We start from the raw sequence: 27899 nt of genomic DNA on the forward strand, positions 1-27899 counted from the left end.
GCTAACAGGTGAGGTGGTATCGCATTGTGGTTTTGATTTGTATTTCCCTGATGGCAAGTGATGTGGAGCATTTTCTTGTGTGCTTATTGGCCATGTCTATGTCTTCCTCTGTGAAATTTCTGTTCGTCTTTGGCCCATTTCATGATTGGATTATTTGTTTCTTGGGTGTTGAGTTTCATAAGTTCTTTATAGATCTTGGATACTAGTCCTTTATCTGCTATGTCATTTGCAAATACCTTCTCCCATTCTGTAGGTTGTCTTTTAGTTTTGTTGACTGTTTCTTTTGCTGTGCAGAGGTTTTTATCTTGATTAAGTCCCAATAATTCATTTTTGCTTTTGTTTTCCTTTCCTTTATAGATGTATCTTGCAAGGAGTTGCTGTGGCCACGTTCAAAAAGGGTGTTGCCTGTGTTCTCCTCTTGGATTCTGATGGATTCTTGTCTCAGATTTAGATCTTTAATCCATTTGGAGTTTTATCTTTGTATATGGTGTAAGAAAATGGTCTAGTTTCATTCTTCTGCATGTGGCTGTCCAATTTTCCTAGCACCATTTATTGAAGAGACCGTCCTTTTTCCAGTGGATAGTCTTTCCTGCTTTTTTTTTTAATTTTTATTTATTTATGATAGTCACACAGAGAGAGAGAGAGGCAGAGACACAGGCAGAGGGAGATGCAGGCTCCATGCACCGGGAGCCCGACGTGCGATTCGATCCCGGGTCTCCAGGATCGCGCCCTGGGCCAAAGGCAGGCGCTAAACCGCTGCGCCACCCAGGGATCCCACTTTCCTGCTTTGTCAAATATTAGTTGACCATAGAGTTGAGGGCCCATTTCTGGGTTCTCTAGTAGGTTCCACTAATCTATGTGTCTGTTTTTATGCCAGTACCACACTGTCTTGATGACCACAGCTTTGTAGTACAACCTGAAATCTGGCATTGTGATGCCCTCAGCTCTGGTTTTCTTTTTCAATATTCCCCTGGCTATTCGGGTCTTTTCTGATTCCAGACAAATCTTAAGATGATTTGTTCCAACTCTGTGAAGAAAGTTCCATGGTATTTTGATAGGGATTGCATTAAATGTGTAAATTGCTCTGGGTAGCATTGGCATTTTCACAATATTAATTCTTCCAATCCATGAGCATGGAATATTTTTCCATCTCTTTGTGTCTTCCTCAGTTTCTTTCAGAAGTTTTCTTTAGTTTTTAGGGTATAGATCCTTTACCTCTTTGGTTAGGTTTATCTCTAGGTATCTTATGCTTTTGGGTGCAATTGTAATGGGATTGACTCCTTAATTTCTCTTTCTTAAGTTTCATTGTTAGTGTATAGAAATACCACTGATTTCTGGGCATTGATTTTGTATCCTGCCACATTGCCAAATTGCTGTATGAGTTCCAGCAATCTTGGGGTGGAGTCTTTTGGGTTTTCTACGTAGAGTATTATGTCATCAGCGAACAGGGAGAGTTTGACTTCTTCTTTGCCAATTTGAATGCCTTTTTTTTCTTTTTGCTGCCTGATTGCTGAGGCTAGGACTTCTAGTACTATGATGAATAGCAGTGGTGAGAGTGGACATCCTTGTCGTGTTCCTGATCTTAGGGGAAAGGCTCCCAGTGTTTCCCCATTGAGAATGATATTTGCTGTGGGCTTTTCATAGATGGTTTTTAAGATGTCGAGGAATGTTCCCTCTATCCCTACACTCTGAAGAGTTTCGATCAGGAATGGATGCAATATTTTATCAAATGCTTTCTCTGCATCTGTTGAGAGGATCATATGGTTCTTGTTTTTTTTCTTGTTGATAGGATCTATCACATTGATTGCTTTACGAGTGTTGAACCAGCCTTGCATCCCAGGATACATCCCACTTGGTCATGGTGAATAATCTTTTTTTTTTTAAAGATTTTATTTATTCATGAGAGATACAGAGAGAGAGAGAGAGACAGAGAGCGAGAGAGAGAGACAGAGACACAGGCAGAGGGAGAATAAGATATAAAATGTTTATGTCTTCTTTGTTCCCTGCTTTGCCTCTGTTTTCTTCTGGTCTTGATTTCCCCATCTGGTTGATCACCATTTTTTTCATTTTTAAGGCTTTTTGGTGCCTTGAGTGAACCTGGGAAGATGGGTAATATGTAAGAGAGTCACGTGACAAATAAGTTGTAGAAGCATGCTGAGTGGTATTCAAGCTCTTCCAGAAGAGGCAGTGAGGTAGGAGGAAGCCTGGAGAGCCCTGGAACAGTTTGCTTTGGGAAGGAGTAGAACTTAGCAGTGAATGAGCCTAACTGATGGAGAAGGGCCAGGTCGTGAAGGTTCTTGTATGTTTTGTTAAGCACTTGAATATCTTAAGGTATACAGTTTAAAATTGCATGTATGATTTTGTATGTAGCAGCCTATGCTCTTTTTCCTAAAAAGTGCTTATAGTTTTTATAGGATTTTAGAAGGATATTGTGATCCTCAAAAGTAACAATGTCTGGGAAATCATTAGAACTGGTTGGCACATCCTGCTCAAATAAATCTTTTTTTCTCATCTAAGTTCTACCCAAATTCCAAGATATGGCTCAAATTTCACTTTACTCTTAAATTATTTCTTATCAAACTGATCCTGAAATGGGCTTCTCTTCTAAACTTCTGTGGTGACTATGGTCTACATTATTCACTTTTCAATTTGCCACACGCTGTCTTATTTAAGCTTATCTAGTATGGCTTGGATATTTAACTTTTCATATGTTTTCATCAGAGAAATTAACAGCTTAAGTTAGAATCCCCAACTTTTATTTACTAGCAGTGACCTGAGACAAATTAACTCAAGTTCCACATCTAAAGATGAAGATAATAAATATCATTATTTCCTAGGGCTGTTGGAGATTTTTGATGGGCAAATGCAAATGAAGTGCTTGGCCTAATGTTTGGTATCATATAAGCACCTAATATATATTTCTTGTTGTTACTTGTCTCCTTGAGGGAGGGTCGAATCTTATTCTCTTCATTATTGCTAGTACAATGCTGAGCTCATGTTGGAAGCAAAATGAGGCATTTTTTTGTATTGAAAATAAGACACTGAAAGTAAATGACAAGTTATGGTTCATATGTGCCTATAACTTAAATACCACCTTCTGACTTTTGGTCAAATTTTTGTGTAGTACCTTCCTTAGCAGCACCTCTGTCTTACTGGCACTATAATACCATTCCTGAAGTGCTTCTGTGTACCAGGTAGCTGATATCATCTGGTGATGTCACTAATTATCCATCCACGGTTGCAGCTTCCCACTGACTAGATGAGCTGAGTAGACATCGTGGGCTTTTTTTCTTTCTATATTAACTATAGAAAATCCATTGTACATTAATTATTTGAGTGTCATGGTTTCACCTACCCTTTGCATCAGTCCCTTCCTGTAGAGCTATATTGGGTTGCATCTCTCATGTTGTCATTGATTTTATATTGACAAGTCCCTCTTAGACAACCATTTTTGCTTAGCTCACCAATGATGTGGCCTTCAGAAAGCATGGGGTAAATCAGAAGATACATTTCATGAAATCAAGTATCTTGTTTCACCAGTGTGAACCTCTTTAAGTTGTATCTTAAAGCTCATTCATGCCATGATTATATCAACCAGTAGAACATACTAACTTTTAATTTAATTCTGTTCAGGTAGCAACATTTGTTATCTATTTCTCTGCTGTGAGTTAGGACATCATTTTAGTAATGACTTAGGCTTTTGCTCCTGAGCTGACTTTTCCAAAGAGCCTTATGTTCTGCTGCTTTTGTTTTTGTCATAGGTGTTCATCAGTTTCTTGCTGTTTGCCTTAAGGATTTTAAAGGCTACTCACAGTGTGTTTTGTTCTCAGATATTCCTGGGGAAATAAAAGTGGAATTAAAGGTTAAGGCTCCATGCTCCATTTCATCTTCATGCAGAGCTGTATTTAAATAAAAAAATAAAAAAAAAAAAGGAAAGAAAAATCTGGGCTAATGTTCCTGCAGTTGTACTTTAATTTAATAAGCATTTACTGAAACAAGTTGTATCATAAACTCAGATCTTAATACTTATTTTGACCACTGCATCAGTGTATAAATCAAACATTCTTTGGATTTTCAGAAGTGTTTGACTTTCAGTGCACACACAGAGGAAGGAAGAATAGACAGAGCTGATCTCTGTTCAGTTAAGGTATACTTGACATTCCAATATCTCTTCCTGAGATCATTAACAGCAGTCTACCTTCATATTATACTTTATAGTTTGTAATACACTTTCACCTGGGGTTTATTACTGGTTCTGACAACAACTCTGTGTCCTGGTTGTTATTATTACCTTCATCTCATAGGTGAAAAATTTGAGGGCAGGCGGGTTAAAAGACTCACTGAAAGCACTTAATTAACCAGTCATGGAAGACCTGGGTCTCAAACCTGTGTGTCCGGCCACAAATTCTTCCCTCATTCTACTATATCTCATTTCCATCTTAACTGAAAGAATAATTTTTGTATACTCTTGTCCCAAATCCAAAAGAAATGAATTGACTTCTATTTATGAGTTAAAAAATATTAGAAATCAAAGACCTTACCAATATTTATCACGATTTTATGAGAATATTTATAGTTTGCTTGGATAAGTTACTGCATTTTATTTTGTGCAGAAATTTATGTTTACAGAAAGTGTAAAAGAAAATAAAGTACTGTGTATTACATTATAGGATCAGCTGTTCCTCATTTTCTTTATTGGCTATAAATAACAAATCTGTTGAAACTTTATAATCGCATGTAGAATCTAGTTTCTAATTGAATATAAACTATGTGCTTTTGCTTGTGTCTACATAAAAATACAAATGTTTTCATCTCTGCTTTAACAATATTGTGAAATACACTATAAATGTTCTAGAAGCTTTATAAATGGGATTTTGAAGCTATCATTTTTTAGTTCAGTTTTTCCATTGAGTTCAAAATCTGCTTAGAGTAACCCCCTCCCACTGTGCCTGTATTTATCAATAGTTATGAGTTGGGAAAACTTAAATCATAGCTATCAGATGTGAGGCCTGGAAAAATCAAACATTTCTGAGAACATGAAATTGCCTCTCATTTATTTATAGATGTAATGGTTTTACAGCAGAACATTTTGAGCATACAAAGATTAACCATTAACCCACTTACTTGTTTTTTTTCCATGGTACTTTTCTAGGGCTAGGTCTCTAAAGTAAAGGGATTCCTCTCATGTGCTGGGTGCTATCATAGATGCTAGATATAGTCTGGTAGACGAATGAGATTAGTCCCTGCCAAAGGGAACTAATGATCTAGATAGCCACTGAATAAATGAACAGGTAATGTAAACTGATACAACAGGTATTAAAAAAGAAAGAAAGAAGAAAAAGAAGGAAGGAAGGAAGGAAAGAAAGAAAGAAAGAAAGAAAGAAAGAAAGAAAGAAAGAGAAGAGGAGAGGGTACAATGGGAGAATAAAACAGAAGACCTAATTGAAATTAGTGAGACTTGGAAGGTTTCATGGAGGAAGTAGCTTTAAAATAGAAGGAGCAGGAGAAAGCAGGACTTTCAAGACAGTAGTCATAACTTGTTGCTCAGACAGGATGTATCTGAGTAATTTCTTGAAGGGGGGCAGTGTGCTCAAGTTATGAGAGTGAAAGGCAGAGAGCTGCATAATGCATAGAAAAATACAGACTGCAATGTATTGATAGGTTGCCTGCTATATTAATTTCTTAGGGGTGCTGAAACAAATTACCACAGACTTGATTGCTTTTAAAACAACAGAAATTTTAATTTTTACCCTCACAGTCCTGGTGGCCACCTCTGAGGTAAAGATATTGACTTGGCCACACGCCCCCAGAGATGCTAGGGGAGAAGTAGTTCCTTGGCTTTTACAGCTTCCCTGTGGCTGCTGGTATTTCTTGCCTTGTGGCTACATCTCTGTTTCTTCCTCACACTCCCTTTCCTACTGTGTGTCTAATCTTCTTCTGTCGCTATCTTCTAAGGATCTAAGTAAGGGCATTTAGGGACTATGTAAACAACCCAAGATTATGTCTTCCTTTCAAGATCCTTATCCTAATGGCCTCTGCAAAGACCCTTTTTCTAAATAAGATGGTGATATTCACAGGTTCCCCAGGACTTGATGTGGATATCTTTTGGGGACCAGTTTTTACCCTACCACAGCTACACAGCGTTTATTTTTCTTACCCTACGATTTTATTAAAATAGCTATCCCTTTCAGAAAAATATAAAATACCTATCCCTTTCTCCATACAGGAGAGAAGTGCATTTACCCCCATAAGCCCTTGGTTTAAGGCTAATTCTAATTTCATCTCCCAAGCCAGGAATAGGCTTCTAGGCATTTCAGACCAATGAGGCACCACAAGAGTCTTCCTTTAGGCTTCTGGAAAAGTTACTCCTCATTTTCTGAGAGATTCCCAAAAGCAATTCTCCATCTTTTCCTCTGCCTAGTGTCTTGTGAGGGCATAAAGCTAGAACTCTTACAGTCATCTTGCCCCCTCTGAAGGGCAAATATAAAAGGAAAATAAAGCCTAGAGAATCACAATAAATCTGAACCAGACCCAGGTTAAGTCAGTTGTGCAGCCTACTCAATCTCTGCATTTTCAATCAGAGGAGTCAGTGTATTTTGTTAGCATTTAAGATGGTTTGAGTTGGAGTTTTTGCAACTTGTAGCTCAAAACCTCTTTTGGATAGGCCCATGGTAAGGGTATGGATTTTGTTTGATATATAATGGGAAGTAATTGATGTAGGTTTCAGAACCTCACTTTGGATACCATTGGGATAATTGATTAGATAAGAGATGGAATTAGAGAAACCATTTAAGTCATGTAGTAGTTCACAGAGTGTGGATGGTGGTTTAATCTATGATGATAGAAGTAGAAATGAAATGGATGTACAGATTTGAAATCTATACTAGAGAAAAAAATATATATCCTGGAAGATTTCTCATTAAAGTTGATAGATTGAGACAGACGTCTGATTTGACTGCTACCAGAATTAAAACAATAATAAAGGACTTGTCTTTAAAAGGCATAACCATGGAAAATGAGAGACCAAACTACAGCAACAAAATATTACAAACTAGAAAGGACTGGGACAAAATAGGTAAATGCCTTATCAGATCCAAGAGAACAGAATCAAAAGGAAGAGTTAAGAAAGCTATTAACCAACCCAGTTTACACAGTAGAATCTATCAAAAACTCAGAAATTAACTCTACTTGTTACTTCCAGAAAGGAGGTCAGGTATGGAGGATAAGGAGGATTGGTCAGAACTGTGCTTCAGAAGTACTTAGAACCCTGGATCCCCTCTCCTACTTCATATAGCAGGGGTATGCCCCTGACACAACTGAAAAAAGACTAAAGATTTGGTTTTTGTAAATAGTTTTTTTAAGGTATTTAATTGGAGAGATTACACAGAATAAAGGGTGAAGGTACTATATTTTAAAAGTGGAGATTGGGCAGCCCAGGTGGCTCAGCGGTTTAGCGCCGCCGTCAGCCCAGGGCCTGACCCTGGAGACCCAGGATTGAGTCCCACGTCGGGCTCCCTGCATGGAGCCTGTTTCTCCCTCTGCCTGTGTCTCTGCCTCTCTCGCTCTGTGTCTCATGAATAAATAAATAATATCTTAAAAAAATAATCATCACTAAAAGTGGAGATTAAGTGAACACATGTACAGTTGCTGATACTTTCCCAACTTTTTTCCCCTTTTGGACTCCAGACACTAGCAACAATCTTTAACTCTCAGACAGCCAACAGGGAGTCTTTTCTGGGAAAATTGAATATCCCAAGAGGAAAAACATAAACATACTGATGTCAGAAGTTCTCTAAAGTTAACAAAGCATCCAAATCATATATAGCCACCTAACATGCATTAACCCCTACACAAAACCCAGTGGCCTTAAGATGCAGGAATAGCAGATTTCTGAGGAAAGCATCTAACATGAAGGTTAGATCTTGAAAACAACTTAGTGGAACCAGAGAGCAATCAGAGATGCAATGTATGTGAATATAAATGAATATACACTATATACATATATAAATATTCTCAGAAAGATAGGAGCATTTTTGTAATCATGAAAAAAGAAAATGGTGCTTTAAAATAAAATTTTTAGGGGATAAAAATACTGTTTTAAAACTTAAAATCTGATAGTAAATAAAAGTTTGGAAGTCTAGGTAGGAAAATCTTCCAGAAAGTAGAAAATATGAAAGCAAAGAAATTAAACTAGATGGCCAACTTGGGGAACCCAACATTTGAATAATATATGAGTTACCAAAAGAGAGAACTAAGAGAAAAGAGGAGGAAATCTTTGAAGATACAATTTAAGGAATTTCCCAAAAGTGTTTTTATAATCAAAGTCTACCAAGTGCCCTGTCCTTGGATGAAAATAGACTTATATTAAGACTATCGCTGTGAAAGTTCAGAATACTGGGATAAGGAAAAGATCCTATATGCTTCCAGAGAGAAGAAAAGAAAATACAGTTCACAAGCAAAATATCAGGAACGCAAATATTTCAGATTTTTAAAAAGCAAAACAGTGGAAGAATTGAAGACAATGGAACCTTCCCAAATAATTTTCAGGAAATTTATTTCCAACTCAGGATTTGTTATCTAATTAAACTATCAATCAAGTATAAAGAAAGGCAAGTGAAGATACTTTTAGGCATATCAAGTCTCAGAATGCACCACCCCTGTACCCTCTCTCAGGACACTACTAGATGATCTTCTCCAACCAAATGAGCTAGCAAACCAAGAAAGAAGACATGAGATATTGTGAACAGAAGAACAACACATGAGAGATGGTGCTGAAAGGGAATTTCAGGATGCCAGCTAAACCTGGAGAACAACCATTCTAATTTGGAAGTAAGTCAGAAGATTCCAAGAGAGATGCTTCAGGAACATGAAATTAATAGAATACGGAGTATGTATGGACATCTTCAGAGCAGACTAAGACAACTAATGAAGAGTTTGAGGGTAAATTTTTATTAAGTGCATAAAAAATTAAGCCAGTGAATAAAACAAGACAATTACTAGTTTCAGGAAAAATTTGTAGAAAAGGAAAAAATATATAGTAATCTACATGGTTTGGCTGCACATAATTATGTAGTTATAATAATATAAACACTGAGCAATGATCCACCCAAAATTGTGGATGGAAGTGTGTGTGTGTGTGTGTGTGTGTGTAAGAGAGAGAGAATGTATGTATGTGAATATAAATGAATATACACTATATACATATATAAATATTCTCAGAAAGATAGGAGCGTTTTTGTAATCATGAAAGCATGTAAGCGAGTAGATGAGTTCAGGGCAAAGAAAGATAGTCAAATCACAACTTCTATCATGGAAAATAAATACTTTTTGAAAAGTACGTTATTTAGAATAATGCAGGTAAATACCCAAAAAGTCTGCTAGAACTTTCAAATGGAAATAATGGTGGAAGGGGGTAAAGTACCACCAACTTTAGGATAAATGCTGTAAACCTATCTGACAGTATATATGCCTGAAAAACTTTAATAAAAATAAAAATGAAAAAAATATGTTGGAGCATCCATAGGATTTAGATTTGGATTCAGTATGAAGGAAAAGTAGACATCTAACATATTCTAGGTTTCTGGTCATTAACAACCCAACCAGGTGAGTAGTAGTGTAATTTACAGATTTGGGGAGGACTGGATGGGTGCAGGCTGAGGGAAGGCAGGGAAGAGTAAGTGCCCTTTCAGGAGTATGGAGTTTTATGATGATTGCCAGATGACTATGACATGGAAATACAAAGCAAGGTAGTTGATCAGTCTAGGATCTCAGAGGAGAGAACATGCCTACAAATAAATTTAGCCCATATCAGCAGATAGAGATTTATAAAAACCTATGAGAAAATAAGCTACAGGTAGAAAGAGAAGAGGACCCAGGACTGAGGTCTGCGGAGCATCCAAATTGGAGTGGAGCAGAGGACAAAAAGAATTAGAAGACTGGAAGGTAGGATAAAAAGTAGAAAGTACTGTCATGAGAGTGAAGAGGGTTTTTCAAAAAGAAGGGAACTGTTAGTCTTGCTGTGTATTACTCAGATATCTAATAAGGGGAGAACTGAAAAGTGTTCCAAGTCAAAAGCATTTCATATTGTCAGTATGTAATGGTGGTACAAGATCATTTGGTACTGTTGTCATAAATTTGCTGAAGATACTTTCAAATCTTAATGTGCTGGGGTCATAGTATTGCTTACAGCTCAATTTTTGAACAGCTCAATTTTTTTAGTATAGATAACCTAAAAAATTTTTTTAAATTGTGTCTTCTTTTAAAATATTTTGTTAACATATTTAGATATAATTTTGGGTGGCCTTAAGACAGATGAACCTTTTGGTGGTTCTTTCCTTAGTGAGTAGGGAAGGATGTTACTCTGTTTTTACTATAGCTGTCTTTTTGTTGTTCATAATTTTCCCCTTTCTTGGGTTTCTGTCTTTCAGTTCTCTGTCAAAATGCTATTTTCATTCTCCCTTAGTTCTACACTTTAATTCCTTAGTTTTGCACTTCAGAAACTTTTAGAAACAGACAACAAAAGAATATGGCATTGAGATGGCTACAGTTCATGTTCATACAGGGGAAGTCAACCAATAGGGATGTTTAGGCAGCAGCCAACCAATAGGAATGTTGCCTAGAAAAGAATAGGCATTCCTTGCCTAAAATGCTCCTGAAAATTCTGATTCCCAGTCACTCCCAAATAATATCAAATAGCTTTCATATCATCTCAAAATAGTCATAGGTGTTTCTTCATTAGAGTAAAATAGAAATGTGATACACACATGTGTGATATCATATGATAATTCCTAGAATGCTTTTATAAAACTAAACAGACATTTCTTTCCCTTTACTTTGCTTTTTTTCAAATGCCTATGATCTGTCCATATCAGTGTAGTTTTCCTAAATATTGTGTGCTCTTGTCTCTCCTATAGCACATGAATGCTTACTCCTATATACATTCAAACCTTACTACTTGAAATGTGGTCCAGAAATCAGCCATGTTGGTATCATATGGGAGCTTGTTAGAAATGCAAAATATCAGACCCCTATCCCAGATCTACAGAGTCTGATTTTGCATTTTAACAAGATCCCCAGGTAATTCAGATACATATTAAAATTGAAGAACACTGCATTGAAAGACAAATTTTGATTCTGGCTCCCCACTAATTACAGCCTACATTTATTGAGTTCTTGCTGAGTGCTTTGCATAGATCAGTTCACTTAATCCTTATAACAACCTCAAAAAAGTATTTTTTATCATCCTTCTTTTACGGAGAAATTGACACATAAAGAGGTGACATCATTTTTCCATGAGCACAGCTAGGCAGACCCTCGATCTAACTCAGCCAGTCCTTTTCAAGAGGCTCTCTTCTCAAACAAGATAGTGGCTGCCTTTCCAAAGCTATGGTGTCCTTACTGCCAGCTCCTAGGAGCCCAGCACTTTGCCTTCCACTGGTGTGGGTAATCTGTCCTTTAAACTCAGAGAATCTCTTTCTTCCTCAAACCCTAACTGCAGAATCTTTGAGAACAACATTCCCCACCTGCCTGCCCTGGTTACTGGATTGTTTAAAGCTATATGTGTGGATTGTATATTTGTTGCATGTCAGCCCTGCAGAGGCACAGGCCACTGGGGAGGACTCAGAATGGGGTTTGGGAGAGAGAAGGATATGATGAATGCAACCTGGATTCTGAGATTTGGAATTCCTTTAGGAAATAAAAGTCAAACTGGCCAGTTAGGATTAAGGGAAAGATGAGAGAAGAAGAGAGACCCTGAGCTCTTTTGTTCTAGACACCCTAAACAATGAAAATAGGTAAATCTTCAGTATCAGCTTAGGACCTCTTGTGAGTTTAAACATAAGGAAAGGATCTTCATCTCAGAAAAAAAATATTTTCTTCATTTACTCAGGTTTTATTTTTTATATATTTTTTTATTTACTCAGGTTTTTAAAGCAGCCTTATTGAGTGATAAAATATACTCATTGCACATACTTAAACACGTTGGTCAGTTTTCATCTCAATTTTGTTTGAAGTTTTTTCATGGAAGGAAGTTTTTTTCTCTTATACTACAGAATGCAAAGATGAAACTATGTGGGGGAGTTTATAACACCAGTGATTGAGATTTGGGCTAAATGATACTGATCTTTTTAAAATTAAAATGTAATTGGCATACGATATCATACTAGTTTCAGGTATACAATATAGTATTTGATATTGTTGGAAAGTGGGGATTTCCCTCAAACTAAGAAGGCACTTTAAGGCCGGAAAAGAGCAATTGCATAGAGTGTACACAGACTTTAATTCATGGTAGTTTTACTGACAGGAAAGATTGGACAGAGCATGATCTGGCCAGCTGTGCAGCTATTCTTCCCAAAGTCCAGACCTTATTCTACAGACTTGATAGAGTGAGGGGATGTGCAGGGGGATACTGTAGTGAGATCATAGCATTCACATGCACTTCAGAGGGTCTGCATGCACCTAACTGACAGCTAGCATTTAGCGGACCTGGTGGTGCTATCTGTACATCAGGAGGGGAAAAGACTATGTAACTAACAGATAGATAGGGCGGGGGATGGTGGTGCAAAGCAAGCCTCACCCTGTATTCTGGTCTTGGCAGGCATTTCTAAGGTATGTATATTAATTTCCCAAGGGGCCCAGAACATGTAGCCCCACGAAGGGTCACTGAGTGGTCATGAACAAGATGGAGGCCAACTATGGAGTTGGCTTTGTCAGCATTCCTACAGTTATTTATATATATTACAAAATAATCACCACGATAAGTCTTGTAACCATCTGTTACCATATATAGTTATAATAATATCACTCAGTATATTCCCTGTGCTGCACATTATATCACCATATCTTATTTAATTTTAAAACCAGAAGATTGTACTTCTTAATCCCTTTACCTGTTTCATCCGTCCCCTCCATCCCTCTCCCTTCTGGCGACCATTAGTTTATTCTCTGTATCTATGAATCTGTGTATGTTTTATTTTATCTGTTTTGCTTTTTAGATTCCACATCAGTGCAAGGGAAAACATACTGCATTTGTCTTTCTCTGTCTGACTTACTTCATGATACCCTTAGGTCTACTGTGTTGCAAATGGCAAGATTTCATTCTTTTTTAAGGCTGGGTGATATTCCATATATATATACTACATTTTTATTTATCTAACGATGAATGCTTAGGTTGCTTTTTATCATAGCTGTTGTAAATAATGCTGTAATAAACATAGTGATGCATCTGTCTTTTAACATTGCTATTTTTGTTTTCTTTGAATAAATACCCAGAAATAGTATTCCTAGGTTATACAGTAGCTCTAATTCTAATTTTTTAAGGAAACCTCATAATGTTTTCCATAGTGGCTGCATCAATTTATATTCCCACCAACAGTGCAGGAGGGTTCCCTTTTCTCCACATCGTTGCCAACATTTGTTAATTCTTGTCTTTTGATACTAGCTATTTGGACAATTTTGACATGATGTCTTATTGTGGTTTTGATTTACATTTTGCCAAAGCTTAGTGATGTAGAGCATCTATTTTATATGCCTGTTGGCCACCTACATGCCATCTTGTTAAATTGACCCTTTTATCAATAATATAGCCTGCTTTTGTCTTTTGTTACAGTTTTTTTTTTTAAGTCCATTTTGTTTTATATGAGTATTGCTACTCCAACTTTCTTTTGGCATGGAATATCTGTTTCCATCTCTTCACTTTCAGTCTGTATGTGTCTTTAGATCTGAAGTGAGTCCCATATAGGCAGCACAGAGATGGGCCTTGTCTTTTGATTCATTCAACCAGCTTATACTTTGATTAGAGAATTTAGTCAATGTACATTAAAATAATTATTGATAGGTATGTTCTTTGCCATTTTGTTAGTTGTTTTCTGTTTGTTTTGTTTTTCTCTATTCCTTTCCTTTCTTCTTCTCTTGCTCTGTTCCCTTGAGGTTTGATGCCTTTCTTTGGTGTTATATTTGGTTCCTTCTGCCTTATTTTTGTGTATCTATTATAAGTTTTTGTTTGTTGTTACTATGAACTTCGTATATAATAATCTATATAGCAGTCTTTTAAATTGATGGTCGCTTAAGCATGGATGCATTCTAAAAGCATTTTCTCCATACATCCCCTTTAGTTTTATGTTTTTAATATCCTATTTCACATTTTATTTTGTGTTTCCCTTAGCCGATTATTGTAATTGTAGTTGATTTTACTACTGTTGTCTTGTAGCCTTCATATTAGTTTTATAAGTGGTTGATCCATTACCTTTATTGTATGATTGCCTTTACCAGTGAGATTTTTTTCTTTGATATATCCTCTTATTTCTAGTTATGTCCTTTTCTTTTACACTTAAAAAAGTTCTTTTAACCTGTACCATAAAGCTAGTTTATTGGTGATGAACTTCTTTACCTTTTGCTTGCCTAAGAAACTCACTCTCCTTAAATTCTGAATTATAACCTTGATAGGTAGAGTATTCTTGGCTATACATTTTTTTTTCCTTTAGTATTTTGAATATATTATGCCACTCCCTTTTGGCCTGAAATGTTTCTGCTGAAAAATCAGCTAATAGCCTTAGAGGGATTCCCTTGTACCTAACTAGTTGTTTTTCTGTCTCTTGCTTAAGGTTCTCTTTTTATCTTTAACTTTGAACATTTAATCATAGTATTTCTTAGTGTGGATCTTTTTGGGCTTATCTTGTTTGAAATTCTCTGGCCTTCCTGGACATAGATATATATTTTCTTTTCCAGGTTAGGGAAGTTTTCAGCCACCATTTGTTCAAGTAAATTTTTTTTTTAATTTTTATTTATTTATGATAGTCACACAGAGAGAGAGAGAGAGAGAGAGAGAGAGAGGCAGAGACACAGGCAGAGGGAGAAGCAGGCTCCATGCACCAGGAGCCCGTCGTGGGACTCGATCCGGGGTCTCCAGGATTGCACCCTGGGCCAAAGGCAGGAGCTAAACCGCTGCGCCACCCAGGGATCCCTCAAGTAAATTTTTTGTCCCATACTCTCTCTCTTCTCTTTCTGAGATCCCTATTGTGAATATTAGTATGCTTGATATGTCTAGAGATCCTTTAAACTATCTTCATTATTTAAAATTCTTTTTTTCTTTTTGTTATTGTGATGATTTATTTCTACTACGTTGTCTTCCCAGTTACCAATCCATTCTTTGGCATCTTCTAATCTACTGTTGATTCACTCTGGTTATTTTTCATTTCATTTATTGTATTCTTCAGCTCTGAATGATAATTTCTTATATTTTCTATCTTTGTTGAAATTTTCTCTGTCTTCATTTATTCTTCTCCCAAGTTTTGTAAGCATCTTTATGACCATTACTCTGAGCTCTTTATCAGTTAGATTGCTTATTTCCATTTCTTTAAGGTCTTTTATAGAGGCTTTGTCTTGCTCCTTTGTTTGGAATATATTCCTCCATGTCGTGTCCTCACTTTGCCTGACACTGTGGTTTTGGTTTTTTTTGTTTGTTTGTTTGTTTTTTTGGTCTAAGTATTAGGCAAATAGATTACCTCTCCCTGTCTTAAAGATGTAGCCATGGAGGATAATAGCCCCTGGTCACCAGAAGCATAATATGACAGGCTGCCTCCAAGGGGAAAGGGAAGCATGCCACTGAGATTTGGATAAAGAAAGATTGGGGCAACTTCCCTAATTTCCCTGTTTTAGCCTCTTTATTATCATCTTTAAACAAAATAGTTGTTGTATAAAGCTGTGGTTGAACAGGATGTGTGATAATTGCTTATATATGCTCTTCCCAGAAAAGTAACAAATTGAATATGAGCTTTGAATAAATAACTTAGTGAAGACATGTAAAATTGCTTACTTTTTTTAATCAAAAGCCTAGAAACTTCATATTTAGAGTAGTCTGTGGCTGAATACATCTATTGCTATAGTAAGCTCCCATTTAAGCTGAGTTACTACTCCTTAGAGGATTTACCTGAAATTCAGAAGGAGTCATTAAATTTCTTTGTAAATCTGTCCCCCCACCACTTGTGTTATAGGCAGTTGCAGCTTTGATTAGCCTTCTGGTATGCATTTGTCTGGGAAACAGAAAAAAATGAGTTTTTCCATAGATTCCATTATGGTCACTGTCTGAAAAATGGGGGCTTTTTTCTTTTCCTGATTTACTAGCAATCACAAAACTCAGTGAATTTAGGTTTATCTAAGAGAAGGAATTCAGTTGTGTGAATTGGGTTGCAGGTGAGCATATATAATATATGCTTAGTCTGTGACAAGTCTATACCTAAGGGCATAAAAGGGACAAATGGCAAAATAATTTTTAAAAATATACCTTCCTTCATTATAGATAGCTTGTTTTATTTTTCAGATATGTTCTTTTTCTTTCCACGAATCTTAATAAAAACCATGAAGAATCTGATGAAGCTGATTTCTCTACATGACTATAATAGTTTCAGATGCTAAGGAATATAGGGAAAAAAAACCTAATAATATATATTCCATTTTTGGCCTTGTAAATAATTAAAACCAGAATAGCCCTAGAAAGGTCTCTAATTTCCTTCACTGGGAGTTTTACCTTGTACTCTGGAAGTAAGTTGTTCTGAAATATGAGATCAATTTTTTTTCTAAAGTAAAAGTTTTCTTTTTAGTCATTTTCATGAAAATTTCTGTTATTTTATGATAAGCACTTGTTCTTGAAATTCATGAGATTGAACAAAATACTAGGAAGTAAATGTTGCCAATCTGGTCTTTTTTATTGCTTCTGAGTAAATTCAAATAATAAAATTATAATACTTAAACACTAACACATACTATATTTAAACCAAGATTTGTATGTGGTTAGTTGCAAATCCATGTTTACTAATGTTTACTTGGTTTCAGTCTTCTTCCAGGAGATGAATTCCCTAGAAAACAGTACTGAAACTTCTTTTTTTATAGCAAACTAATCGTAAATAATTAAATGAAGAGAAATCAAGTTTGACAGAGTTATAGAGAACTTGAGTGTAGAATTTGTCTTCAAATAATATCTAGTAATTGACATGAAATTAGCAGTATTCCTTAGCCTTTTTAAAAAAAAATACTGGTGTCTGAATCCTCTACCAGATCTATTGAAATGGAATCTTCAGGTGTCTCATAGTTTTAAAAGTTTCACAGGTGATTCTAATACTATGATGGAGAACCACTGAGGTACGGGGGCAATATATTTAAAAAGCAACACACACAACTGAAACAACAAAATGTCTATTATTTAGATGACTTAATGTGGGTCCTGAGGTTTTCAAATGCTGGAATGGGCACTGATCTTTTAGTGTGATGTTTATGTGTCATCTGGCTTAAGCTGTTATTGAGGAAAAGCTGTTAGCTGAGCAGCCATCTTATGCTCATGCTGGTTGTTTTGGCAACTTGGGTTGACATAACCTGACTCAGCAACCAGGAAAGATTTTCTGTTTATGGACAAATGCTATTTAAAAATAGATTAATGTATCTCAATGCATTTCTAATCTATGAACATGAAGTTTTATTCTTCAGGAATTAATTAAATACTGGGGGAATTAATACTGAAGAATACTGTATATTCTTAGGTATAAGAGTGTCAATTAAAGCTGTCAGAACAACAGTTCAATCACAGGGATTATTAAGAAGCTCTTTTAAAATTTGCAGTCTGGAAAGTAACAGCATATGACTAGATGCTGATCATTGTTAAATGTAAACGTCAAATTAAATTGACTTGCCCTAGGTTGGTTTCTCAGACTGTCATACTTACTTGTATAATTTCTCCTTTTATACACCATGATAAAGAAAGAAGAAAATAGAATCAGCCAACTGGGTTCTGTTTAGTTGCCATTCTAGGCAACCCTTATTAGTCCTATTTCTCCTTCTTCCTAATGAGCTACTTGTACAGAGTTTCCAAGAAATCAGCTGCAAGGCACATTGTTTACATGGCGATTAAGGCTTATTAGAAGCTGTCCATATTTCTTTCTCACATCCCAGGTACTCTTATGAATAACACACTGGCACTAAAGTTCCTCAAATAAACATTTGAGTTAAGATAATATAGAATATAAGAAATCACTAGGGATTTGGAGTGGGAAGTGAGAGTGTTTCACTTACTAGTAAGTCACATAATCTCTGTGCTTTTGCATTTTGCCAAGTGAATTAGGGAAGACAAAATGATGTTTTTGGAAGCACTGTAAATTTTTGAAGTTGTATGCAAATACTATTTATTTATTATTAAACTCTGTGCTCTCTAAAGTGAGAAATGATATATAAAGGCCACATTCTTCATTAAAATCCCAACTACAGATCATAGCTTAGAGATAATAGGCCCAAATTGGTATCCAGAGGTATCATATTTTACATATTTGCAGTAACCACTAGGGAATGAGAGAAGGCATAGTAAAAGAGTAATAGGCCACTGAGAAGGAAAATAGTAGGACACAGACTAGAAATATCTCACATTTCACTATTTCTTCATTCTTATCCGATTCTGCTGAATTATTCTGTAAAGGAGTTAGATAGAATGAACAAACAAAACCAAAACATTATGGAGGGGATTGTATACGCATGTGCCATTGGACATTTGCTGGTTTATTTATATGAGAATGTGGGAGAAATTGCTAGCACTATATTTTGGGGGTGGGGGAGGTGAGTAGAGCTTTCAATTCACTTTTCTTTATAAGGAAAGCCTTTGTCCCAGGGTTAGAAGAACCTAGCAAACAGAGCTTGAAGAAAATGGATAAGGAAAAAAATGGAGAAAGAAGCAGCTAGATAGAAATGGGGAACTTAAGCAAGGAGCTGCCATTCTCTCTACTATAGTTGCATATAGTAAGTAGTCATCAGCTTTGTTGGTTTGTCCAGAGATCCTCAGTTCTCACTAAATACCGGAAGTACCATAATAGATCCCATTAGATTTATAGTGTTAGAATCTTAGATGGCACCTGTGGCATATTTCAGTATAATGAGTAGCATCAAAACATCTTAGGCACAGCCAGTGTTTAATCTTGTTTTTTCTTTTTTCTTTTTTTTTTGCCTTTGATAAATCTCTGTCCTTTCAAGTATCCACTATTTCTGTTTCAAAGTAAAAAGAATTAAAAAAAAAAAAAGGGAATCACATGAAAATTATTTGGTTAAACGGTTTTCTTATTTTTTTTTAACTTAGAGCTGTGACAGGGAGCTCTGGCAATTCCCTTCCCAGGAAAGGAATTCACTAAGAGGGGGAAAAAGAAGAGTGGGATGAAAAAGTTTTTGTTAGCAATGTATGAATTAACCAAATTTTGTGTGATTGTCACAGTGACAGCTGACAGTTCATGAATGGTTATTTAATTATTAACAAAGTCTCATTAAGAGAAAATTGTAAGCATAGTAAACTTGGTTGTATAATATGCAGAATAACGTATGCAGAATAAATTATCAGTGCCTTTCTTTGAGGAATCTGAGTAGGGACCAACTATGTTAATAAGCACCCCAGCATTGCTACAAGTAGACATGTTAGATAATTACTTTCAACCATTCCTATTTTAGAGTAAGACATCATTTTTCCAAAGAAGACATACAGATGGCTAAGAGACATGTGAAAAAATGCTCAATATCACTCGTGAGAGAAATGCAAATCAAAACTACAATGAGATATCACCTCATACCTGTCAGAGTGGTAAAATCAACACAAGAAACAATAAGCGTTGGTGAGGATGTGGAGAAAAGGGAACTCATGTGCACTGTTGATGGAAATGCAAATTGGTGCAGACACTCTGGAAAACAGTATAATAAGGTTCCTCAAAAAAAAAAAAAAAAAAAAAGAGGGATCCCTGGGTGGCGCAGCGGTTTGGCGCCTGCCTTTGGCCCAGGGCGCGATCCTGGAGACCCGGGATCGAATCCCACATCAGGCTCCCAGTGCATGGAGCCTGCTTCTCTCTCTGCCTGTGTCTCTGCCTCTCTCTCTCTCTCTCTGTGACTATCATAAATAAATAAAAATTAAAAAAAAAATAGATTTAAAAAAAAAAAAGAAAAGAAAAAATAGAAGTACCATATGATCCAATAATTCCACTACTGGGTATTTACTCGAAGAATATGAAAATACTAATTCATAAGATATATGCATCTCTATGTTTATTGCACATTACTTAGCCAAATAATAGTGAAATTATGGAAGTAGCCCAAGTCTCTACAATAGATGAATGGATAAAGAAAATGTGGTATATGTATACATATATACATGTAATGGAATATTATTCAGCCATAAACAAAGAAGGAAATCTTACCATTTGCAACAACATGGATAGATCTAGAGGATATAATGCTAAGTGAAATAAGTCAGAGAAAGATAGTACCATATTATTTTACTCATATATGGAATTTAAGAAATAAAATAAACAAATTGAAAAAGAGACAGGCATAAAACAGATTATTAACCATAGAGACCTGATGGTTACCACAGCAGAGGTGGGTGGAATAGGAGAAAAGGATTAAGAGTACACTTATCATGATGGGCACTTAGTAATATGATACAATAAAACAAGAAAAATAAGTGTTAAGGATTAAAAGAAATAGGTAAAACTATTTGTGTCCATATTTGTAGTTAATATAATTATATACTTAAATTCAAATCTATAAATTTAAAAATAACAGAATTTAACAAAATTCTTACATGAAAAGTCATTATTCAGATTCAAGGCTTTTTATATCAGTAATGACCAATTAGAAAATTGGATAGGAAAAAAGTTCACTTAGAGTAGCAATGAGAAACATACAGAGAAAAGGTATGTAAGATCTCTATGGGGAAAAAATTAAGAATATTAACAAAGGACATAAAGTGAGTAAACAGACAGCTGTGCCATGTTTATGAAAAGGAAAAACAATAGGATGAGGATGTACAAATATATATTTATTTATGGTGTGTATATAATATGTGTGTGTATGTATAGTGAAAATTTATGTTCTGTGAACTAAATGAGTTAATTAATTTATAAAAGATTTCAGTCATAAAGTTAGGGGAAGCTTCCTACTTCTGATAATGGAGCTTTTATATCCTCTGCATAAAATATCTAAATTTGATTAAAAGAACCCAGAAAATTAACTTACACATGGAGGAAGATAAGTGAACTATAAATAGGATAAATTCAAGCAGAGACATACCTAGAGACTGAGACTAAAACTACTGAGATCAAAATCAAAGAGAAAAATATTTAAAGCATCAAGAGAAGAAAGACACTATGATAAGATGAACATCTAGCTTTTCATTAAAAACAACTGAAGCAAGAAAGGCACTGGAGTGACATAGTCAAAGTGTTGAAAAAAAAGAAAAACAGCTGATAACCAAAAATTCTATATCCTGCAGATTTATGTTTTAAAAATGAGGGCAAAATAAAGACATTTCCAGCTAACTCCAAGTGGTAAGAATTTGTTGGTAGCTCACTTGCATTTCAAGAAATAATGAGAGAAGTTCTTCAGGCTGAAAGGAGATGGGTGCAGATAGTAACATGAATCCAGGGAAGAATGAAGAATACTGGAAGTGGCAAGTATGTAAGGAAATACATTTTTATTTTTTCTTCTATTCAGTTCTTTAAAAAATTATTCTATAAAGTAAAAATTATAGACACACACGTATGTACAAAATACTATGTTGTGGGTTTATAAAATAAATAAATATACCTAGTATAATAGTGGAAGAAAGGTAAATATGCTAAACTGGAGTAAGCTTACAGTATTTTACTGGAAATAAGTCAGCACTAACTTGCAAATTATGAGAAATTAAAGATGCATATTGTAATGCCCACAACAATGCTATGAACTTACTCAAATAAATATCACCAAACAAATCACAGATAAAAAAATACGCATTTGACATGAATGAGGCCATGAAAGAGGAATACTAGACCAAAAAGTGAGACAAATACAACCAAAAAGGCAAGATGGCAAGCCTTAATCCCAACATACATATAATCAGGTTAATAGTTATTTTTATATGTTGCATATTATTTATCTAATCAGTAAAATAATTAAATATTAGTTAATAGTTGAAATGCATTACATGTGGAGGACTAAACATTCTAATAAAATACAGAGATGGTTAGATTGAACAAAAATGTAAGATACAATCATATGCTATCTAGAAGTGCGGCACTTTACATGCAAAGACAAAAATGTGTTGAAAGTAACAGATTAAAAAAAGATACACACTATTAATAATAAGCATAAAAGAGCTAAAGTGTGTACATTAATATTAGACAAAATAGGTTTTAATAATAATACTAGAAAGAGGGGCATTTCATATTGATAAAAGTGTAAAAGTGTCAGAAAACTTCAGCCAACAGCAGGATGCACATTCTTTTTTAAGAATACATGAAACAGGAATGCCTACGTGGCTCAGCGGTTGAGTGTCTGCCTTTGGCTCAGGTCATCATCCCACAGTTCCAGGATCGAGTCCCACATCGGGCTCCCTGTTAGGAGCCTGCTTCTCCCTCTGCCTCTACCTCTCTCTCTGCCTCTCTCTCTCCCTCTCTCATTCTATGTCTCTCATGATTAAATAAAACCTTAAAAAAAAAGAATACATGAAACATTCATGAATATAAGGTATACACTAGTCCCTAAAAGTATTTGCTTGTGAAGAATTTTTATAACAGCTTCCTTTATTATAGCCTCAAATTAGAAACAGCCCAAATGAACATTTGCTGCCTGTGTGTGAATAGACGAAATATGGTATGTCCAGACAATGAAATACTATTAAACAATAAAAAAGTACAAGCTACCTCTATATATTATAACATAGCTGAGTTTTATTTTTTTAATTTTTTTTCATAGCTGAGTTTTAAAGACATTATGCTAAGTGGAAGATAACCAGACAAAAAGGACTATGTACTGTATGATTTCACATACATGAAATTTTTAGAAAAAGGCAAAACTGTAGTGTCTGACCAGTGGCACTGTTGGTAGGGGTGTGTGGATTGAATGCTTCATATCTTTAACAGAATTATTTGGAGTAGAAATTTGGAGTTATAAATGATCATTTTGATACTAGACAGTGATGAATTTTATAAATAGTCTTTGATAGTCATTATTTAAAAGTTCAAATCAGTGGAGCCTAGTCTTACTGATTTACTCCAGTCCTCTTCCCCAACTTTAGATCACATTTTTTTTTTTTTAGATCACTTTTTAAAAATTGACTCTGGTTATTTCATCATATGCATGCCTTTTAATTTTCATTTTGGATCAGGTTTTTACAAATGTTTATTTTTTAATAGATTATTTTGTTTTTATTTTTATCTTAGTTAAAAATCTGTTCTAAATTTAAAATAAGAGATGAGTCAGATTGAAAAAAATCTGGTTCAAAACATTTCTTAAGTATTTTGGAAGAAATTTCTTTAACAGAATAATCAAATTCACTTATCTCCCAGCTTTGTTTCTTTTTACTACTTTTAAGTGTATAGCTTAAGAGTTGTCTTTTTCCATAATTTAAGATTATTCCCTAGGGATGTTTAGATTTTAACACTGACTTTTATTCAGGGTAATTCTATTTACTTTTTAATGAAATCAAATTGGCATATTAATACTGAAAACAAATTGCTGAAAATTGCTTGGAATTTACTATTTCTGTTTTGGATATAAGAAATATGGAGGTGGTAAAAATTTCATGCCATATTTTCCAGGGATTATGGCTGTGCATTTAGCTACAATTCAACCTGAAAATAAGACATCAGCCTCTGTCATATATTACTTATTTGACAAATGTAAAAAGAAATTCTGATTTTTAGTGCAAACTTGAAAGGACAAATGGCCATTTAGGTTCTAGTTGCAGAAATATAGCAGTGCCTATGCTACTCTGAAAAGAATAGGAGTATTAAAAATACTGCTAAATAACATGAGTGCTTATTTCCTAGCTGTTTAAGCGATAATATGAGATCATCAGGTTAGTTACATATTCTATCAGGAATACTGCTTATGGACTGGACAATTGTTTGGGCATAGCTCTCAGGATATCCTCTTAAAATACCAGGAGTTAGTCATATCTGGACCAGGCATTTCACTAATTTTGTATTTTACTATGTTCTGGTATGGTAACCGAAACTAAAAATGAAGGAAATAAGTGTGGATACCTAAGCATTTGGTGGAAAACCTGGAATACTACTATCTGGTCAATAGAACAGCATTCCAGCACTTTTTGATGTAACTTTCTGCAGTGATGGAAATGTTCTGTACTTGAGCTGTCACGGGGACTACATGAGCATTAGTGCAACTAGTATACCAAAATTACAGCCATTCTGACTTCATGCTAGCCCTATTGGACTTGAGTTAGGAGGAATTGTATTAACAGAACATAAGCAGAAGAAATACAAGCAAAATAATTAAGCTAGAGGCAGTTGACACTTGGTATAGCTTAACTACGGATGGACCAAAATGGAATTTTGCCTTTTGAGCTTGCACAGTCCAAGTACTTATACATAGTGTGTACTCTATGAGTTTTAGAGTCAGACACAAATAGCAAAATTTGGTAAAGTAGACAAACTCACTCTGGCTAAACCAATATATTCAGAATTGGAAATAATCCTCAGATTCCAGTTAATCTTTTTAACATCACTTAAAATGTTCCCCTATCCACAGATCATGCCCGAGGGTGGATTTAGGTGGCTGTATTTGAATCTGCTTTCTTCTTGGTTACAACTAATAAGTTTATCAGAGAAGGGTGCTTAATTCAGGCAGAGATAAATATGCTCTCCTAGGGATTTAGAGTTGAAAAAGACCCTGAGTCCACTGATGGCAAACACTACAGCTTCAGAGTTCATACAATCCAGGGATTGAAAAAAATGTTAAGTTGTGGGGAAAAAAAATGATGGAATCCAGATTTTTGAGACTAGAATGGAGTGAATAGAAAGGTAGAAAATTAAAATAAGTGGTTCCTAAGTGAGGCAGAGAAACTCACCATTGATGACTATTTCCCATGGGCCTCCCTATTTTTTCAGCACATTTGCCCTAGCCATTCATTTATTCCTTTCCTGCCAAACCATTTCCTCTTCCTTTTTTTTCTTTGTCTCTGTTCTTTCATTTTTTTCTACATTTTTTTCTAGAAAGCAAGATCTTTTTTATTAAATAAGTTTCAGGTTATACCTTTGTAATTCAGCATCCATATACTGTTTTATAATTAATGTAATGAACATGGAGGGTGCATATATTCTTTCAAATTTGCGTTTTTGTATCCTTCAGGTAAATATCCAAAAGTGGAATAATTAGGTAATATGGGGTATTGTTGTTAATTTTTTTAGGAATTTCCAGACTGTTTTCCACCAGTTTATATTCCCAAGAATGTATAGTTGTTCCCTTTTCTCCACATCTATCCCCATGCTTTTTCTTGTCTTTTTGATAAAAGCCATTCCAACCGGTGTTAGGTGATATCTCATTGTGGTTTTGATTTTCATTTCCCTAATAAATATCTTTTCATGTCCCTATTGTCAGTATATATGTCTTCTTCGAAGAACTTTCTAGTCAGATCCACTGCCCATTTTTTAATTGATTTTTGTTATTATTTTGTTGTAATAGTTCTTTATATATGTTAAATATTAAGCTCTTATCAGTTGTTTGGTTTGTAAATATCTTCTCCCATTCAGTAGGTTGCCTTTTCATTTTGATATTGGTTTCATTGCTGTTTGGAAGCATTTTAGCTTGATATAATCCCATTTGTTTATTTTTGCTTTTGTTTTCCTTGCTTCTGGAGTCAGAACTACAAAAATGTTACTAACACTGATATTAGGGAGCTTACCACCTATATTTTTTCAGAGGGTTTTATGGTTTCAGATCTTACAGTCAAGTCCTTAATGCATTTTGAGTTAATTTTTGTACATACTGTAAGACAGTGGTCTAATTTCATTCTTTTGTGTATATATGACTGTCCAGTTTTCTCAACACCATTTATTGAAGACACTGTCTCCATTGTATGTTCTTGACTTCTTTGCCATAGATTAATTGTTCATATGGTTGGCGTTATTTCTGAGCTCTCAGTTCTGTTACACTGATCAGTGTGTCTGTTTTTGTACCAGTACCATACTGTTTTGACTACTATAGCTTTGTAATGGAGTTAGAAAATAGGGAGCATGAAAACCTCCAGCTCTGTTGTTTCTCAAAATTGCTTTGGCTTTTCAGGATCAGGATCATTTGTGGTTTTAAGTAATTCTTAAAATTTTTGAATTATTTGTTCTAGTTCTGTGAAGTATGCCAGTGGCATTTTGATAGGGATTTTATTGAATCTGTAGATTGCTTTGGGTAGCTTAGACACTTTAACAAAATAATTCTTCCAATCCATGAGTACAGACTATCTTTATATTTATTTGTTTCTTCAGTTTCTTTAATCAGTGTCTTATGGTTTTCAGTATACAAGTCTTTCACCTCCTTAGTTAAATTTATTCCTAAGTATTTGATTTTTTCAATGTCATTATAAATGGGATTGTTTTCCTACTTTCTTTTTCTGATAGTTATTGTATAGGAATGTAACAGATCTTTGTATTGATTTTGTATCCTGACACTTTATTACTTCTAACAGTTTTTTGGTGGATTATTAAGGATTTTCTATATATAGTATCATGTTATCTGCAAATAGTGGCTTTTATTAATTTTTACTTTCATATATTTTATTAGTGCCATTTCTTTTTGGCTTAAAGAAGTCCCTTTAACATTTCTTCTAGGGCCTATTTAGGGTGATGAGCTCCTTTAGCTTTTGCTTATCTGGAAAATTCTTTATCTCTCCTTCAATTCCAAATGATAACCTTGTTAGGTAGTATAGTGTAGGTAGTAAGTTTTTTGTTTTGTTTTGTTTTGTTTTGTTTTTTCCTTTAAGCACTTGGAATATATCCTGCTACTCGCTTCTGGCCAGCAAAGTTTCTGCTGATAAGTCAAGGGTTTCCCTTGTTCATAATAATTCCTTATTCTCCTTGCTACCTTCAGAGTTCTCTCTTTATCCTTAACTTCTACCATTTTAATTAGAATGTCTCTTGGTGTGGATTTCTTTGAGTTCATCTTATTTGGAACTTATTGGTCTTCTTGGACCTGAATGTCTGATTCCTTCCCCAGGTAATGGGAAGTTTTCATTTACTATTTCTTTAAATAATTGTTCTTATCCTTTCTTTCTCCTTTTTTTTTTTTAAGATTTTATTTATTTATTCATGAGAAACACAGAGAGAGAGGTGGAGACACAGGCAGAGGGAGGAGAAGCAGGCTCCATGAGCCCAATGCGGGACTCAATCCCAGGACCCCGGGATCACACCCTGAGCTGAAGGCAGATGCTCAACCACTGAGCCACCCAGGCCTCCCTCTCTCTTTTTTAAAAAATATTTTTTATTTATTTATTTGAAAGAGAGAGAGAGCATGCACAAATGGGGGGAGGGGCAGAGGGAGAAGCAGGCTCTCCACTGCGCAAGGAGCCCCACACGGGATTCAATCCCAGGACCCTGAGATCATGACCTGATCCAAAGTCAGATGCCTAACCAACTGAGCCACCCAGGTGCCCCTCTTTCTCTCTTCTTTTTGTGAGGCCTCTATCATGTGAATGTTGTTCCACTTGATGTTGTCTCAAAGGTTTTTTAAGGTATCTTCACTTTTCTTAATTCTATATTCATTTTGCTGCTCTGAGTTCCATTGCTTCATCATCCAGCTTGATGATCCAGTCTTCTACTTCATCCAGTCTGCTGTTGAACCCCTCTAGTTTATTTTTCAGTTCATTTATGACTTCTGTTTGGTACTGTCTTATATTTGTTATCTCTTTGTTAAAGCTGTCACTGTGTTCATCCATTCTTTTCCTGAGTTCAGTGAGCATCTTTATGACTATTACTCTGAATTCCTTACCTTTGGTTTGTTTATTTATTTTTCAGTGGTTTTGCCTTATTCTGTCATTTGGAGCATATTTCTCTATCTACTCACTTTGCTTAACTCTTCATGTTTGTTTTATGCATTAGTTAAGTCAGCTACTTCTCTCA

The 27899-nt window shown here is 35.2% G+C and overlaps 1 protein-coding gene across 3 annotated transcripts in view; it reads left to right on the forward strand.

Moving 5' to 3' along the window:
- MEI4 (meiotic double-stranded break formation protein 4) overlaps nucleotides 1-27899 on the forward strand; it is a 204432-nt gene that overhangs the window by 67540 nt on the left and 108993 nt on the right. The window lies entirely within an intron of this gene.

Source organism: Canis lupus, chromosome 12 (genome assembly GCF_003254725.2).
Source record: "Canis lupus dingo isolate Sandy chromosome 12, ASM325472v2, whole genome shotgun sequence".
NCBI lineage: Eukaryota > Metazoa > Chordata > Mammalia > Carnivora > Canidae > Canis > Canis lupus.